Below are 18984 nucleotides of genomic sequence, written 5' to 3' on the forward strand. Positions count from 1 at the left end.
AAACAGTTCAGTATCTTGTTGTAACGTGAAAAGTTTGATGCTATAACAAGATGTTTTTACATAATAACAAGACATTTTCATATTGTGAAATACAAACTGATCACATTATAACAGCAAACACTTCTGTTATAATGTGACAACTTATTGTTATAAAACATTTCATGTAGTAACAAGATATTTTCACATTATAAAAGATATTTTACATTATTATGTTAAAACATGAACATTTTTATTATAACAATGAACTTTTCACGTTATAACATGATACTGAACTGTTTGTGTTTTTGTGGCGTGGCGGCAACACGCTGCCGTACGAAACACTACAGGCACTGATAAAAACTATACTTGTTGGAGTTAATCTGACTTTAAGATATATTTTGCACACTGAGAGATGGGTTACTTATAATAATTACAATCAGAAATAACAACCAACACAGTAAAAACTGGGTATCAACATGTATTGTGTATTTATACAGATGACTGACATAGACCAAGGTATCATAACAATTATATAGCACTAACAACACTACAAGATACAGTTATTATATATATATATGCATAAAAGCCAACTCAGATTCCTTCACATGTAATTGAAACAAAAATCAAATAATCATCAGAACAAGATTTTATTTTAAGCAAAAAGATTAAAAAATATACCTTCAGTGAAATGTTCATAGATTACTTGCATACATGTTAAAAATGACTTAAAAACATAATGTTAATATACATTATACATATTATTATTATTATTATTAAACATCACTGTACACAAACTAATACAGAAACTGAGGGGACATCCTTAAAACTACCATCAGTATTTCTATTATTATCATTATTAATATTATAACTGTTAGCTATTTATTCCCATGTTATCAATATCAATAACATTATTACATTTAGTTTTCTTTATTGCGACGACCTCTTTTGGAAACACTTTGTAATGAACGTGATTAATAAATGGTAAATGTATAGTTAATTAAAGTTAAGTTAATAGTTATTCCACTGTTGACAAACAATCAGATGTTTTACAAACCCTTTATTAAGCTCTTGTTTATTGTTAAGTGTCAACTGATGTTGATAATACTTTGTAAATGTTAATAAAAACTGTGTAGTTCATCTGTAAACATTATTTGGATGGACATTATAAAGTTATAACTGATGTTTATCAACATTTACAGTTGTTAATAAAGCATGTTTTGTTACCAGTGAAATAACTATTAACTAAAGTTTAATTAACTATAAATTTAATCAATTTTTAATGATGTTATTATGAAGTCTTACCCCTCTTTTTTATTTATTTTCATATTTTATGTCACCTCTAAACAACAACAACAACAACAACAACAATACTTCTAACAATCAGATACTAATACTACTGGTACTACTATTAATAGTAATAATAATAACAATAATCTGTCTCCATCTTTCTCTCAAGTTCACATATGTTCAATTTTGCATGAATTGGCCACCATCAAGATATATAATATAATATAATATTATTTAATATAATATAATATAATATAACATAACATAACATAACATAATATAATATAACATAATATAATATAATATAATATAATATAATATAGAACATCCTGTATTAAAGATGAAGAGAAATGAGTACTTACATCTACAATAGGTGATAAACCATGATGATGTGTAAGTATGAACACACAGTTTGTTTATTAACTGTCTGTCTGAGCTGAACGCTGCTCTCCTCTCCTGGTCCTCTGGTTCACAGCGACCACAACAACACAGAGGATCACCAGCAGACCAGGGAGCAGTGAGGACCTCACCGTGTAGAGGGTGAAGTCCATCCCAGAGGGCTCTCTGAACTTCAGAAGAGTTTTGGTTGATGACAAACACTGGTCATCTGGGTCAAGAACAACACACCAGTACTCTCCTGTGTCTTCCAGTGAGACATTAGAGAGAATCAACAAGCCATCATCTTTAAATCTGTTCAGTCTGGTCTTCAGATCAGAATCAGATGCTAAATCAAATTCACTCAAGTGTCTGCCTTCTGTTTGGTTTGACTTGATGAACCAGTAGTGCCACTCACCCTCTTCCCAACCTCTGCATCTGAAAGTGACATTGTCTCCTTCTGAGAAGAGCTCGACAGCAGGTGGGCCAGGTTTGGGGCACACGAACAGGTCATACCGTTGAACATGGTTGTAGATTTCACACTCGTATATACCTGAGTGATTTAACTGAAGCGATGAAAGCACCAGTGAGTAGTTTCTGCCCACCTCTGAGACAGAGTTGGAGGTTATCCTATTACTTGTTTTCCAAAGTGGGGGCTGGTCGTCAGTGAAATCAGCGGCAGGGCACTGTAACACAGCTGTCTCTCCCACTGTGTGGAGGATAATCTCCAATGGTAGGTCTAACACTACAGGGTGACTGCTGACACACTGCTGTTGGTTCATCACCAGACAGCTGTAAAATCTGAACCGTGTTAATGTGAGGTTGTAAATACGAAGTCCTGATGAGGTTTTCAAATCCGTGTATCATTCGTTCATTCGTTTTTCAAAATAAAACCAAAAATAAGAAAACGAAAAAACAATTCCTTTTCTCAGTATTCGTTTCCTAAACTAAAATGAAAAAACGGATAACGACTCGTTTTTTTCAGTTTTCGATTTTATGCTCAAATGAATAATGGAAAAAACGGATAACGAGCGTTTCCCGTTTCATGTTGCAAGCATTTGACTGCGGTCAAGCCAGCCGTGGTTCGCGTTCGCTTGGTCAAATCAGCCGCACGTTGTTTTCTAGTGCGCGAATATACGGACATTTACGGTAATCGTAAAGACACCGCTCTAAAGAGCTGCTGGTAGTGACAGTGGGGCGGACTGAAGTCACACAGTCAGACCCGTGAAAATTACGATACTTTTTCAGTAATTATTCCTGGTAATATACTGAAGGTATCACGGAGGTTTGCGTACGGATTTCAAAGTAAAGGACGAAAGTCAAAACGTAAGGATATTTCACCCAACTTTTACGTGGAATAAAAAGCTTATTTTCCATCAGCATACTACTGAACTTAGTACTCCCCAGACTACCTTCATGCATAATATCAAGTACTTTTACTGTGTACTTTTTGAGTAATCCCCTGTCAAAGTCCTTAACAGAGGACATGATGAGCACATTTCACCCAACTTTGATGTGGAATAAAAAGGTTAACATGTAAGTAGTATTATAGATGTGAAATAGATCATTCTAATTTAAGAGATGCTTGTGTTTGTGTGTGTTTTTTGTAACACCAAAGCAACCCTAAGTAAGTTCAACATCAAAAGCCAGAAACATTTGTTTGAAATCTTTGGTACTCCACAGGACCCAGCTTGCTCTCAACTAGTCTTGCTAGCAGCACTGTCTTACCCTTGTGCTCATCATGTCCTCTGTTAAGGACTTTGACAGAGGATTACTCAAAAAGTACACAGTAAAAGTACTTGATATTATGCATGCAAGTAGTCTGGGGAGTACTAAGTTCAGCAGTATAAGGATCATAGACTACTTATGTAAAATAACCTTTTTATTCCCTGTCAAAGTTGGGCAAATTGTCCTTATTCTTGTCCTCTGTTAAGGACTTTGACAGAGGATTACTCAAAAAGTACACAGTAAAAGTACTTGATATCATGCATGCAAGTAGTCTAGGAAGTACTAAGTTCAGCGGTATAAGAATCATAGACTACTTATGGAAAATAACCTTTTTATTCCCTGTCAAAGTTGGGCAAATTGTCCTTATTCTCGTCCTCTGTTAAGGACTTTGACAGAGGATTACTCAAAAAGTACACAGTAAAAGTACTTGATATTATGCATGAAGGTAGTCTGGGGAGTACTAAGTTCAGCAGTATGCTGATGGAAAATAAGCTTTTTATTCCACGTAAAAGTTGGGTGAAATATCCTTACGTTTTGACTTTCGTCCTTTACTTTGAAATCCGTACGCAAACCTCCGTGATACCTTCAGTATATTACCAGGAATAATTACTGAAAAAGTATCGTAATTTTCACGGGTCTGACTGTGTGACTTCAGTCCGCCCCACTGTCACTACCAGCAGCTCTTTAGAGCGGTGTCTTTACGATTACCGTAAATGTCCGTATATTCGCGCACTAGAAAACAACGTGCGGCTGATTTGACCAAGCGAACGCGAACCACGGCTGGCTTGACCGCAGTCAAATGCTTGCAACATGAAACGGGAAACGCTCGTTATCCGTTTTTTCCATTATTCATTTGAGCATAAAATCGAAAACTGAAAAAAACGAGTCGTTATCCGTTTTTTCATTTTAGTTTAGGAAACGAATACTGAGAAAAGGAATTGTTTTTTCGTTTTCTTATTTTTGGTTTTATTTTGAAAAACGAATGAACGAATGATACACGGATTTTTTCACCACTTGGGATCTTCCTTTAACATTGTCCATCACCGATGTTACACTGTCCCCAAAAACTCTTGTCCAAATGTCGTCCACATATCCAGACTCACTCTTGAGCCACTGGATGTCCAGATTGTCAGCCGCTCCCTTACATGGCAGGTCCACTGTTTCTCCAACTGTCACACGAATATAATCGTCTTCATTTATTGTACTACAAACAATAATAGTGATGTTATTCTCATATGTCACGTTGCCCCAACACTCCACTTGGTACTGGCCGGAGTCTGAGTGGGTCAGGTTCTGGATCCTGTAAGGAGAAGTATTGTCTCTGCTGACAACTGACAGTCGATGTTTCAAGTCTTCAGGTACTGTGGAGTTCTGGGACCAGAGGGCAGAGGTATTCCACAGGACGAGCTTCTCCTCACCAACAAATCTGGAGATCAGGCAGGAGTTGTCCTCCTCGGGGAGGCTGAAGGTGTAAGAGTCCCGTTCCTGTTTGATGACGATACGTTCTTGTGCATGAATGTTGTTGATGAGAGCAAACAGCAGGAAGGAGAGCTCTGTGACTGCAGCCATTCTGCTCTGAGGACGAGCAAACACTGACACCTCTCACCCTATAACCTCTACATCAACCCTCATCAGCAGCTTGTCGTTTGTGATTGGAGGAACGTGACTTCTTTATCTCATCATCATAGGAAACGTTGACGCATTAGGCTCTGTACCAAGAAATCCAACCTCAACAGATTAGACACATGTTGTGAAATGACTTTTAGACACATTAAAGGTGTTAACTTGAGTTTACTGCAAGATTCATCCAAACAGAAGTCCCCAAACTAGTGACATGCTGTTACACCATGGCTCCTGAGAGGTTTCATTATTTGCATTATTTCTTGTAACATGTAATCAGACATGTGTGACACGTGTTAGTTTGCTTTGCTTAATTACTGCATCAATAAAACATCAGCAACACTGAGCTTCATCAGCGGTCAAAAGTAATGTGTCGCCACAAAGCTGAAAACATGGCTGTTTTATACGGAGGAGTATTAGGGCCAGGGGTGAGGAAAAACATGAGAGAACGATGTTGTTTTATTTGTCACTGATGAACTTTCTTAGCTCATGAAACCTTCAGATTTTGGAGATAAGTACAGCCACGCTATGTTTTCAGGAAATCTTCTGTTATCAGGTACAAGTCTTCAAATAGTGAGTTCTGAGAAGGACGATGTTGCAACACTGCCGCACATCACAAACACTGTTTCTACGCAGTTTGTATATTGAGTGTCAGATGGCTGTTGCAGAAAGTCAGCTTGCTGTCATTCCTCAGGGCAGCAGTGTCACATTTCATTTCCATAAATGAGCTGCAGTTATTTCACTTAGTCTGCGTCACAAACAGAAAACATTTGTTCCTTTGTTTTGTGTTTTGTTATGTAGGCTATACAAACCTAAAGAGACTCTATAGAGTGGTGTAGTCTGTAGTCCTAAAACCTGGAAATCAGTTTGCATTTCTGCACTTTGGTTCCCTCGTCTAAAAGTCTATGTGGGGTTTTTTTAATTGGTATCTTTCACAAAACAACCTCCTTGACCCCAATCAGTCAGGCTTCAGGACTGCTCACTCCACTGAGACGGCCCTCCTCACAGTGACTGAGTCCCTCCGTGTCGCCAGAGCCTCGTCCCACCCATCCGTCCTCATTCTCCTCGACCCATCTTCTGCGTTTGACACAGTCAGCCACCAAATCCTCCTCTCCACTCTGGCTGAACTTGGCATCGCTGACTCTAACCTGGTTCACATCATACCTGACAAATCGCACCTTTCAGGTCATAAGGAATGGCTCCTTGTCCAAACCCTGCTTTCTGGCAACTGGTGTCCCTCAAGGCTCAGTACTAGGACCACTTCTGTTTTCACTATACACCAGATCACTAGGCTCTGCAATCACATCACATGGATTCTCTTACCACTGTTATGCTGACAACACCCAACTGTTCTTCTCTTTTTCCCCAACGCACATCTTGGAATATCTGGCAGACATCTCCACCTCAAGCTCAACCTTCATAAAACTGAACTCCTCTTCATCCCGGGGAAAGACTGCCCTGCCATGGACCTGTCAGTCACTGTCGAGGACATCACAGTATCGCCATCATTGACTGCGAGGAACCTGGGCGTAATCCTCGACGACAGACTATCCCGAACCCCCAACATCACTGCTGTGGCCCAATCCTGCAGACTTGTCTTCTTCAACAGCCGCAGGATCCGGTCTTTCCTCACGAAGGACGCAACGCAACTCCTGGTCAAAGTGCTGGTCATCTCCCACCTGGACTACTGCAACTCTCTCTTGGCTGGACTCCAGCCTCTGCAACTAAACATTTGCAACGTATCCAGAAAGCTGCAGCGCGCCTTGTTTTCAAACTACCCAAGTACTCCCATGTGACCCCCTCCGCCGTGACCTCCACTGGCTTCCTGTTGCAGCCCGGCTCTGATTCAAGTTGATGGTGCTGGCCACTCAACGGAACTGCACCCATCTACCTTCAAACACTGGTCAGACCACAAGACCCAACGCGAGCACTTTGCTCCACTACATCAGCTGGCCGGCTGGTACTGCCATCGCTGAGAGCAAACAAAGATCGCCCAGCAAAGTCACGACTCTTCTCTGTTCTGGCGCCTCAGTGGTGGAACTACCTCCCGACCAATGTCAGGACAGCAGAATCAATCGCCATCTTCCGCAAATGACTCAAGACTCGCTTGTTCAGACTACACCTCGACCCCGCGTAACATGATCATGTGACCGTGATGTCGTCCGTTTGTAGCCTAACATTAGCTTTTTACTGCTAGAGATTTAACTTACGCTTCAAAAATCACAAAAGTGGTGTTTATCTGTGAAGATTATCTTGATTAACAAAACCTGTCAGAGTCACAGAGATTATTTTCTGCAATAATTCAAAATCCATTTGAAAGATCCCGTAGGCTTTTTGTGGAGGGAACCAGAGTGATGCTAACTTCAGCCTTAGCCTACAAACACACGTCTTGGCTACACCACTCTATTCTGCTGCATTTGATCAGAGATCCACTGAAGTGCCAAACAGCAACACACTGAATCAGGCTGACCTCTGACCTCACATTGTGACTCAGACAATTCCTTTTTTTTCAGCTTTTTCCTCGACTGAAGCTGCTATCCGGCCTGTTCACACAACTTCTGTCACTTTTATTTTGTGCATTTAGAAAACAATATTTATTGTGGACATTAAAAGGACGAATACTGAGTAATAAAATGCAGCAAATACGTTTTTTAAATTTTTTTAATTTAATTTATGAAATATAAAAAAACAATAAAAACAGTTAAATGTTCCAATTATATTTAAAATGATAACAGCTCTTTTTAACCTGATTATATTTGTCATTTCTAATCAGTTATTTCATATAAATGATTGTTTGATCAACAGGTAACACTTTATAATAACCATCATTAATGAATGGTAAATGTATAATTAATTAAAACTTAGTTAATAATTATTTCCCTGCTGATAAACAATGAGATGCTTTATGCATCATTTATCAAACAACTGTAGAGGTTCATCAGGCAACTTTATAATATCATCTAAATAATGTTTACAGATGAACTACACAGTCTTTATTAATCATTTACAAACTATTATAAACATCAGTTGCAACAATTTGTCATTAAATTGTTTATGAAGCAGTTCATTATTTGTTAACAGTGAAAGAATTATGAATGAAAGTTGATTTATTAATGATGGTTATTATAAAATATTACAGATGAATATTTCCATTCTGCTATTTCTGAACACTTTTAAAGAGTTTAAATACAAAAGACAAAGTTCAGAGCTACAGAAACGTGTTGCTGACACGCCACAAAAAGAAAAACAGTTCAGTATCTTGTTATAACGTGAAAAGTTTGATGCTATAACAAGATGTTTTTACATAATAACAAGACATTTTCATATTGTGAAATACAAACTGATCACATTATAACAGCAAACACTTCTTGTTATAATGTGACAACTTATTGTTATAAAACATTTCATGTAGTAACAAGATATTTTCATATTATAAAAGATATTTTACATCATCATGTTAAAACATGAACATTTTTATTATAACAATAAACTTTTCACGTTATAACATGATACTGAACTGTTTGTGTTTTTGTGGCGTGGCGGCAACACGCTGCCGTACGAAACACTACAGGCACTGATAAAAACTATACTTGTGAACGTTGGAGTTAATCTGACTTTAAGATATATTTTGCACACTGAGAGATGGGTTACTTATAATAATTACAATCAGAAATAACAATCAACACAGTAGAAACTGGGTATCAACATGTATTGTTTATTTATACAGATGACTGATATAGACCAAGGTATCATAACAATTATATAGCACTAAAAACACTACAAGATACAGTTATTATTATATATATATGCATAAAAGCCAACTCAGATTCCTTCACATGTGATTGAAAACAAAAATCACACAATCATCAGAACAAGATTTTATTTTAAGCAAAAAGATTAAAAAATATACCTTCAGTGAAATGTTCAAAGATTACTTGCATACATGTTAAAAATGACTTAAAAACATAATGTTAATATACATTATACATATTATTATTATTATACATCACTGTACACAAACTAATACAGAAACTGAGGGGACATCCTTAAAACTACCATCAGTATTTCTATTATTATCATTATTAATAATATAACTGTTAGCTATTTATTCCCATGCTATCAATATCAATAACATTATTACATTTAGTTTTCTTTATTGCGACGACCTTTTTTGGAAACACTTTGTAATGAACGTGATTAATAAATGGTAAATGTATAGTTAATTAAAGTGAAGTTAATAGTTATTCCACTGTTGACAAACAATCAGATGTTTTACAAACCCTTTATTAAGCACTTGTTTATTGTTACGTGGCAACTGATGTTGATAATACTTTGTAAATGTGAATAAATACTGTGCAGTTCATCTGTAAACATTATTTGGATGGACATTATAAAGTTGCAACTGATGTTTATCAACATTACAGTTGTTAATAAAGCATGTTTTGTTAGCAGTGAAATAACTATTAACTAAAGTTTAATTAACTATAAATTTAATCACTTTTTAATGATGTTATTATGAAGTGTTACCCCTCTTTTTATTTATTTTTATATTTTATGTCACCTCTAAACAACAACAACAACAACAACAACAATACTTCTAACAATCAGATACTAATACTACTGGTACTACTATTAATAGTAATAATAATAACAATAATCTGTCTCCATCTTTCTCTCACATTCACATATGTTCAATTTGCATGAATCAACATATATAATATAATATAATATAACATAATATAATATAATATAACATAACATAACATGATATAATATAATATAATATAATACAATATAACATAATATAATATAATATAATATAATATAATATAATATAATATAACATAACACAATATAACATAATATAATATAATATAATATAGAACATCCTGTATTAAAGATGAAGAGAAATGAGTACTTACATCTACAATAGGTGATAAACCATGATGATGAGTAAGTATGAACACACAGTTTGTTTATTAACTGTCTGTCTGAGCTGAACGCTGCTCTCCTCTCCTGGTCCTCTGGTTCACAGCGACCACAACAACACAGAGGATCACCAGCAGACCAGGGAGCAGTGAGGACCTCACCGTGTAGAGGGTGAAGTCCATCCCAGAGGGCTCTCTGACCTTCAGAAGAGTTTTGGCTGATGACACACACTGGTCAACTGGGTCAATAACAGCACACCAGTACTCTCCTGTGTCTTCCAGTGAGACATTAGAGAGAATCAACAAGCCATCATCTTTAAATCTGTTCAGTCTGCTCTTCAGATCAGAATCAGATGCTAAATCAAATTCAATCAAGCGTCTGCCTTCTGTTTGGTTTGACTTGATGAACCAGTAGTGCCACTCACCCTCTTCCCAACCTCTGCATCTGAAAGTGACATTGTCTCCTTCTGAGAAGAGCTCGACAGCAGATGGGCCAGATTTGGGGCACACCAACAGGTGATACCGTTGAACATGGTTGTAGATTCGACAATAGTATATACCTGTGTGATTTAACTGAAGCGATGAAAGCACCAGTGAGTAGTTTCTGCCCACCTCTGAGACAGAGCTGGAGGTTATCCTATTACTCATTGTCCAAAGTGGGGGCTGGTCGACAGTGAAATCAGCGGCAGGGCACTGTAACACAGCTGTCTCTCCCACTGTGTGGAGGATCCTCTCCAATGGTAGGTATAACTCTACAATGTGACTGCTGACACACTGCTGTTGGTTCATCACCAGACAGCTGTACCATCTGATCTGTGTTAACGTGAGGTTGTAAATACGAAGTTCTGATGAGGTTTTCACCACTTGGGATCTTCCTTTAACATTGTCCATCACCGATGTTACACTGTCCCCAAAAACTCTTGTCCAAATGTTCCCATATTCAGACTCACTCTTGAGCCACTGGATGTCCAGATTGTCAGCCGCTCCCTCACATGGCAGGTCCACTGTTTCTCCAACTGTCACATAAACACTTCTGTAAAATTTTATCGTACTACAAACAATGATAGTGATGTTTTTCTCATATGTCACATTGCCCCAACACTCCTCTTGGTACTGGCCGGAGTCTGAGTGGGTCAGGTTCTGGATCCTGTAAGAAGAAGTATTGTCTCTGCTGACAACTGACAGTCGATGTTTCAAGTCTTCAGGTACTGTGGAGTTCTGGGACCAGAGGGCAGAGGTATTCCACAGGACGAGCTTCTCCTCACCAACAAATCTGGAGATCAGGCAGGAGTTGGCCTCCTCAGGGAGGCTGAAGGTGAAAGAGTCCCGTTCCTGTCTGACGACGATACGTTCTTCTGCATGAATGTTGTTGATGAGAGCAAACAGCAGGAAGGAGAGCTCTGTGACTGCAGCCATTCTGCTCTGAGGACAAGCAAACACTGACACCTCTCACCTGATTATCTCTACATTACATCAACCCTCATCAGCAGCTTGTCGTTTATGATTGGAGGAAGGTGACTTCTTTATCTCATCATCATAGGAAACGTTGACGCATTAGGCTCTGTACCAAGAAATCTAACCTCAACAGATTAGACACATGTTGTGAAGTGACTTCATCTAAACAGAAGTCCCCAAACTAGTGACATGCTGTTACACCAGGGCTCCTGAGAGGTTTCATTATTTGCATTATTTCTTGTAACATGTGATCAGACATGTGTGACAAGTGTTAGTTTGCTTTGCTTAATTACTGCATCAATAAAACATCAGCAACACTGAGCTTCATCAGCTGTCAAAAGTAATGTGTAATTATACAACTGTATTTCTTGTAGACATTAAAATTCAGAACAGCTCATTTATTTTATCATCCTGTCCAAACATGACTAACCACAGACTTCTGACACCAGTTAACAGAGCTGTGATTGGTCAGATTGTACCACAGCTTGAAGATGCTCAAATGTTACAGGTGGATGTTTCTGTTTGAATACAGGTCAGAAGAAATATATCGTCGCTGAACAGTCGAAACCACGTAATCTCCAAGCTTGTTTGATCAAACTGAAGGAGGGAGTGCTCCGTTATGAGCTGAGACGGTTCTCGTATTTCTGAAGCCAAACAAACCTTTAACAAAGTCACTGAATCACCTGAAAAATGCATCGCCACAAAGCTGAAAACAGGCTGTTTTATATGGAGGAGTATTAGGGCCAGGGGTGAGGAAAAACATGAGAGAAGGATGTTTTTTTATTTGTCACTGATGAACTTTCTTAGCTCATGAAACCTTCAGATTTTGGAGATAAGTGGTTTTGACTGGACAGCACCGCTATGTTTTCAGGAAATCTTCTGTTATCAGGTACAAATCTTCAGATAGTGAGTTCTGAGAAGGACGATGTTGCAACACTGACGCACATCACAAACATCGATGCTTCTCGACTGGCAGGACGGTGGCGAGCGGAACAAGCTACTGCTAGTGTGAGTTGTTCAAAGACCTTCTTTTTAGTAAACTCTGTGTACACAAACAATGTTCTCAATGCTCCTGTTCATGTGTAGAGACTCTGGTGATGCTACGAGCAAAGTTTCATGTTGTGTCGAGTCTTCTTAGTGTTTTAAAAATAACTCATTTGATGCTACCATACAGCTGCCCCTAACATGCCACTGAAAATGATTTTCACCCGAAAACAAAAATACGTTATATCTTAAAAGGGGCTTTTTTGTCGGAATTATGCTTTTACATGAAGGTTTGACTCGGGTACATTCACAAAAAAAGCCTAGGTTGCATTTGGCGAGAGTGACACTTTAAGTTGAAATCTTCACCGTAGCTGCTAAGCTAAAAGCGTTAGCGCTCTGCACTTGCTGTGGTTGTTTAGTCTTGTGTGTTCTCTTTTGTTTTTTTTTGTTTTTTTTTTGCTTTTGTTTTGTTTTTGCTCTTCTCTCCTGTTTTTTCCTGTGACGAATTTTGTCATGTTGATTTTGGATTTGTTCAGTCTATGTCTGTTGTCGGGATTGTTTTTCTGTGGTTATTTGTAAAACAGAATATGATTGTTTTGTATGATAATTGAAAAAACTACAAATAAAGTGTTTAAAAACAAACAAAAAAAAAAAAAAAAGCGTTAGCGCTCACCCCGTCTGAAGTGGGTTCACATGTTCCACTGCACATCGAGGGTTTAAATAAAGTCTTTTCAAATCAGTTTGTGACGTCACGTCTTCAAAAATGTTTTACTACTTTCCATCAGCTGGGGGTGAGTACACAATGACTGAATTTTCAGTTTTCAGTGAACTGCTACTTTAAGATTTTAGATTTTTTTTAAAAACATGTCAACCGATTAAATTAATCAGCAAGTAAAACATAAAGTGTTTCCCCCTGACTGCATCACCTCAGTTCATATAATTAAATATATCCTTTTCCTCAGTTCTCTGGACTCTACCTGGTCTCACTGGTGGTCATCCTCATCGGCTTCATCAAAAACAAATGAAAACAGTGGTACACATCTCATCCTTGAATGCTGCTTAAAGATTTTATTTACTAAAAAAAAGCCTAAAAGGTCGACTTTAAGTATTTTGAATACATGTAAACTTTACATCTAATTCTATTTCACAAGTTCAATGTAAAGTGTCACATTTAATGCAAATGTTTTCTATCATGTTGGATCAATGTGTATAAATTAATCAACTTAGATTAAATTAATGCAACATTGAGGGGAAGCTACTTTCTACTCACAGCTTGAACCCAGATTTACTTCTGTATTTATGCAAATCTTTAGTGATAGGACAATTAATGTCATTTCTGAACTTTAGGAAGATATTTGATGTTCTTGTCCCGGCTGCCATCAGAGTGAGAGAGCGCATGTTCAAATGAGACGTGAGAACTTGATCTTTAAGCAGCTTCTCAGATTTGTATCAACACTTTCAACACGTCAAACGGAAAACACAAACCTGACAGTCCCCAATCTGTGTTTACATCTGTTACACAGGAATCCAGATAAATTAAGAAAAGACGTGTGAACATTTCCAAGAAACTAGAATCAAGATAGAAACATTTTGCTTAACTGTCTCTAAACTGAAATAACTTACACAAAGTGGATCTACAGTGGTGTTTTATAAGGCCAGAAAAAACCTTTAAGACCTTCATGAGTTAAACGTTTTAAGTTTTTTAATGAAACTTAACATCAGTGCTCTTTAAGACTTCTCAAGAGCTGCAGATACCCTGATACCAGTGTACATCAGGGGGTCTTACCCAGCAGAGGGCCCAGCCAGTAGACCAGGCAGTACTCCAGGAAGGAGTGTCCACTGCAGGGGAACTGTGTGGAGAAGGCCAGCGCCGGGTTGAACACCGCTCCTGTCACACTGCCACCTGGACACACACACACACACACACACACACACACACACTTGTATTAATGAAGTGTACATGCTTAAAAACACATCATTCTTCTCAAACTGTCCATTACTGCAGCACCTCTATTCACCCTCCGTTTTAGCTCCTTTCTCTTTAAAGGTGTAGTCATCAATGCTAATCCAATACACTTTATGTCAGATTCAGTGTTTATCACCTTGTGGTCCGCTAGCTGTCTGTTCTGTGTGCGCTGAAAAAAAGAAGGACTGTGACAACTCAAGGGCGAAGACCCGTGTCAACATCGGCGAGGCTTTTCAAAGGTGGAGAGACCTCCGAGAGCTGAAAGGTTGAAGACGGATGCAGAGGTTGCTGTGTTTCTGATTGACTGGTGGGTCATTTTAGTGTTGCCATGTTTCACACAACCCTCCATGAGTTCGGGGGTCGGAGTTTCTGAGTGAGCACTGATGGGATGGGTGTGTTTGTGTGGCCGGGAATTCAAATATCAACAGTCGTTCCCCAGAATCAATGACTATACCTTTAAGGCCCCCTCCTGCAAAGTTCAGTCTGCTCTGATTGGTCAGCTCTCACAGGCCTGAGCAGGTACCACACACTGTGTTTCACATGAGCTCTGTCGGTGTTTTTACACCTGTGGCCTTGTGAGGAGCGTAGCTGAGGGCGGTGACTGATGAATGAATCACTCTGGACAATATGGGGCCTTGATGGACCAAAACTGCAGCCAGTGTTTGTTGGTTTACAACCGAAGCTGAACGTGCTCTTGCATCAATCTTTCTTTAGGTGGAGAGATTGAGATTTTTTGGGTGTATTAGGGCCAGGGGTGAGGAAAAACATGAGAGAAGGATGTTTTTTTATTTGTCACTGATGAACTTTCTTAGCTCATGAAACCTTCAGATTTTGGAGATAAGTACAGCCACGCGATGTTTTCAGGAAATCTTCTGTTATCGGGTACAAATCTTCAAATAGTGAGTTCTGAGAAGGACGATGTTGCAACACTGACGCACATCACAAACACTGTTTCTACCCAGTTTGTATACTGAGTGTCAGATGGCTGTTGCAGAAAGTCAGCTTTCTGTCATTCCTCAGGGCAGCAGTGTCACATTTCATTTCCATAAATGAGCTGCAGTTATTTCACTTAGTCTGCGTCACAAACAGAAAACATTTGTTTGTTTGTTTGTTTGTTTGTGTTTTGTTATGTAGGCTATACGAACTGTTGTGGCAACTGAAAATCAGTTGCTTGTCTAGTGCAGATGAGAGTTGGTCAAACACTAAGTTTGACACAACATTTCTTTTGTAGAAGTTCTTTATTGCTTGCAAGCAAGAGTCACACATCAGCGGCACATACAGTCGAAACCAGAAGTTTACCAGAAGGATTAACAAAGTTATTTCTATTTGCTGAATGCCAGAATAATGAGAGAGATCATTTTTAAGATCATTTTTTATTACCTTCTTCAAAGTCAGAAGTTTACATAAATTTCATTAGTATGTCCCTCCTGCAGCAAAACGCCCCCACAACATGATGCTGCCACCCCCGTACTCCACAGTTGGGATGGTGTTCTCAGGCCTTTTCCCTCCAAATGTAACGATGTTCATTATGGGCAAACAGTTCAATTTTAGTTTCATCAGACCACAGGACATGTCTCCAAAAATTAAGGTCTTTGTCCCTGTGTGCATTTGCAAACTGTAATCTGGCTTTTTAATGTTGATTTTGGAGTAATGGCTTCTTCCTCGCTGAGTGGCCTTTCAGCCCATGTCGGTACAGGACTCGTTTCACTGTGGATAATGACACTCTCTTGACAGCTTCAGCCAGCATCTTCACAAGGTCTTTTGCTTTTGTTCGGGGGTTGATACGCACATTTCTGTGTTATGTTGGTTATGTGTCTTTTTATACAGTGTATGTAAACTTCTGGTTTTAAGTGTAGATGATGACTGAAGAGAGGCAGTCTCTCCTCATCCTTTATAATAGTAGAACCCATACACACAATTGCAGCAGTCACAAGGTTACAAGTGAACTCACTTAAAATAACACTCCAACATCTCCACATCCAGATTAGGTTAAACATAATCTTAGCATACATGTACGTTCCATAGTTTATGTGTCATACATCAACCATTGTCAGAACAAACATACACAGAAGAAGTGACACGAACACCTTCAGGATGAACTCCTTAACCGAGTTCCTACTTAGGTTAGTTTTCACAGCCTTATACCATACATGCTCTGCAACCATGTAACTGTCACTAAACAGAAACCATGCAGGAGGCCCACAGGCACAAGTTTTCACCCTAGAACATCTGGAAGGGAGGAACACACATGCGAATGTTGTTTCTGGACTTCAGCTCGACATTCAATACCATCATCCCGCAGCATCTGGTGAGCAAACTGCCCCCCACTTGACTTCAGCAGCCCCCTGTGTAACTGGCTGCTTGACTTCCTCTCAAACAGACCCCAGCATGTGCGGGTGGGCAACAACGCCTCCAGTGTCATCTCCCTCAGCACCGGCTCCCCTCAAGACTGCGTCCTCAGCCCGCACAACTGTAGTGCCAGGTCCACCACTAACCACATTGTGAAGTTTGATGAAGAGAGCACACCTCCCCCCTCCAATTCTGACCACCTTCTACAGAGGCACTATAGAGAGCATACTGACCAGCTGCATCCCTGTCTGGTCAGGAGCCTGCAGTGCCTCTGACTGGAAGACCCTGCAGGGTGGTGAGGACAGTAGAGGAAATCATCGGGACTTCTCTTCCTCCCATCCAAGTCACTGCAAAGAAACGCTGCCCGACCAGGGCTTCATAACATCAGCAGAGACACCTCCCACCCCCACCATGGACTGTTCTCGCTGCTGGACTCTGGAAAGAGGTTCTGCAGCCTTCGAAGCAGAACAGCCAGGTTCTACAACAGCTTCTTCCCACAAGCCATAAGACTGCTGAACACAAACTAAAATCCTCCCTCACACACCCACTCAGGACTGCTTCACTTGACTGCAATATAATAATACACATTGTGCAATATATATTTTTATGTTTTATATTATAGTATTTATGACTACAGTTTTTATTTTATTTATTTATTGTAAATACTGGCTGCTGTCATTATCCTGCGCTATACTGAGCCAAATGCAACAAAATATCGTTCTGATCTGCACTGTGAGGGGTACTTTTGAATGACAATAAAGAAAAGTCTAAGTCTACACATATCTATATTTGTTAAGTTACATAAGCAACAATAACACATCAAAATAATAAAAGGGACTTTAGAGAATTTCCCTCAGAGTACCTAAAGAGACTCTATAGAGTGGTGTAGTCTGTAGTCCTAAAACCTGGAAACCAGTTTGCACTTTGGTTCCCTCGTCTAAAAGTCTATGTGCGGTTTTTTAATTGGTTGCCTGAAATAAGGTGTGTAGTTACTGGAGGCTGAAGATATTTACACTTTTTGTTGTACGACATAAAATACATCATTGAATGTGCCACAATTTAGTTATAAAGCTCTTACGTGTGTTAACAACGGCAGTTACTAACAAGTGTCTGAACGAGACTACAGAGGTTGTCGGGGACATTAAACATCATCACAGCGAGACTCGTCTACTAGTCTGTCTTCACAGGCCCACTTTAGTTACACACTATTCTAACTCTGACTTTACAACTTGTACATTGATCAGTTTATAGAAAACCTGCATAGTAATTGTGCAGTAAGACGCTCAGTGGTGGTGACGTTTAAGTCACGTGACCATGATGTCGTCTGTTTGTAGCCTAAAATTAGCTTTTTACTGCTAGAGATTTAATTTGCGCTTCAAAAATCACAAAAGTGGTGTTTATCTGTGAAGATTATCTTGATGAACAAAACTTGTCAGAGTCACAGAGATTATTTTCTGCAATAATCCAAAATCCAGTTGAAAGATCCCGTAGGCTTTTTGTGGAGGGAACCAGAGCGATGCTAACTTCAGCGTTAGCCTACAAACACACGTCTTGGCTACACCAATCTATTCTGCTGCATTTGATCAGAGACCCACTGAAGTGCCAAACAGCAACACACTGAATCAGGCTGACCTCTGACCTCACATTGTGACTCAGACAATTCCTTTTTTTTCAGCTTTTTCCTCGACTGAAGCTGCTATCCGGCCTGTTCACACAACTTCTGTCACTTTTATTTTGTGCATTTAGAAAACAATATTTATTGTGGACATTAAAAGGACGAATACTGAGTAATAAAATGCAGCAAATACGTTTTTTAAATTTTTTTAATTTAATTTATGAAATATAAAAAAACTATAAAAACAGTTAAATGTTCCAATTATATTTAAAATGATAACAGCTCTTTCTAACCTGATTATATTTGTCATTTCTAATCAGTTATTTCATATAAATGATTGTTTGATCAACAGGTAACACTTTATAATAACCATCATTAATGAATGGTAAATGTATAGTTAATTAAAACTTAGTTAATAATTATTTCCCTGCTGATAAACAATGAGATGCTTTATGCATCATTTATCAAACAACTGTAGAGGTTCATCAGGCAACTTTATAATATCATCTAAATAATGTTTACAGATGAACTACACAGTCTTTATTAATCATTTACAAACTATTATAAACATCAGTTGCAACAATTTGTCATTAAATTGTTTATGAAGCAGTTCATTATTTGTTTACAGTGAAATAATTATGAATGAAAGTTGATTTATTAATGATGGTTATTATAAAATATTACAGATGAATATTTCC

The sequence above is a fragment of the Pagrus major genome, chromosome 2 (assembly GCF_040436345.1).
Source record: "Pagrus major chromosome 2, Pma_NU_1.0".
Taxonomy (NCBI): Eukaryota; Metazoa; Chordata; class Actinopteri; order Spariformes; family Sparidae; genus Pagrus; species Pagrus major.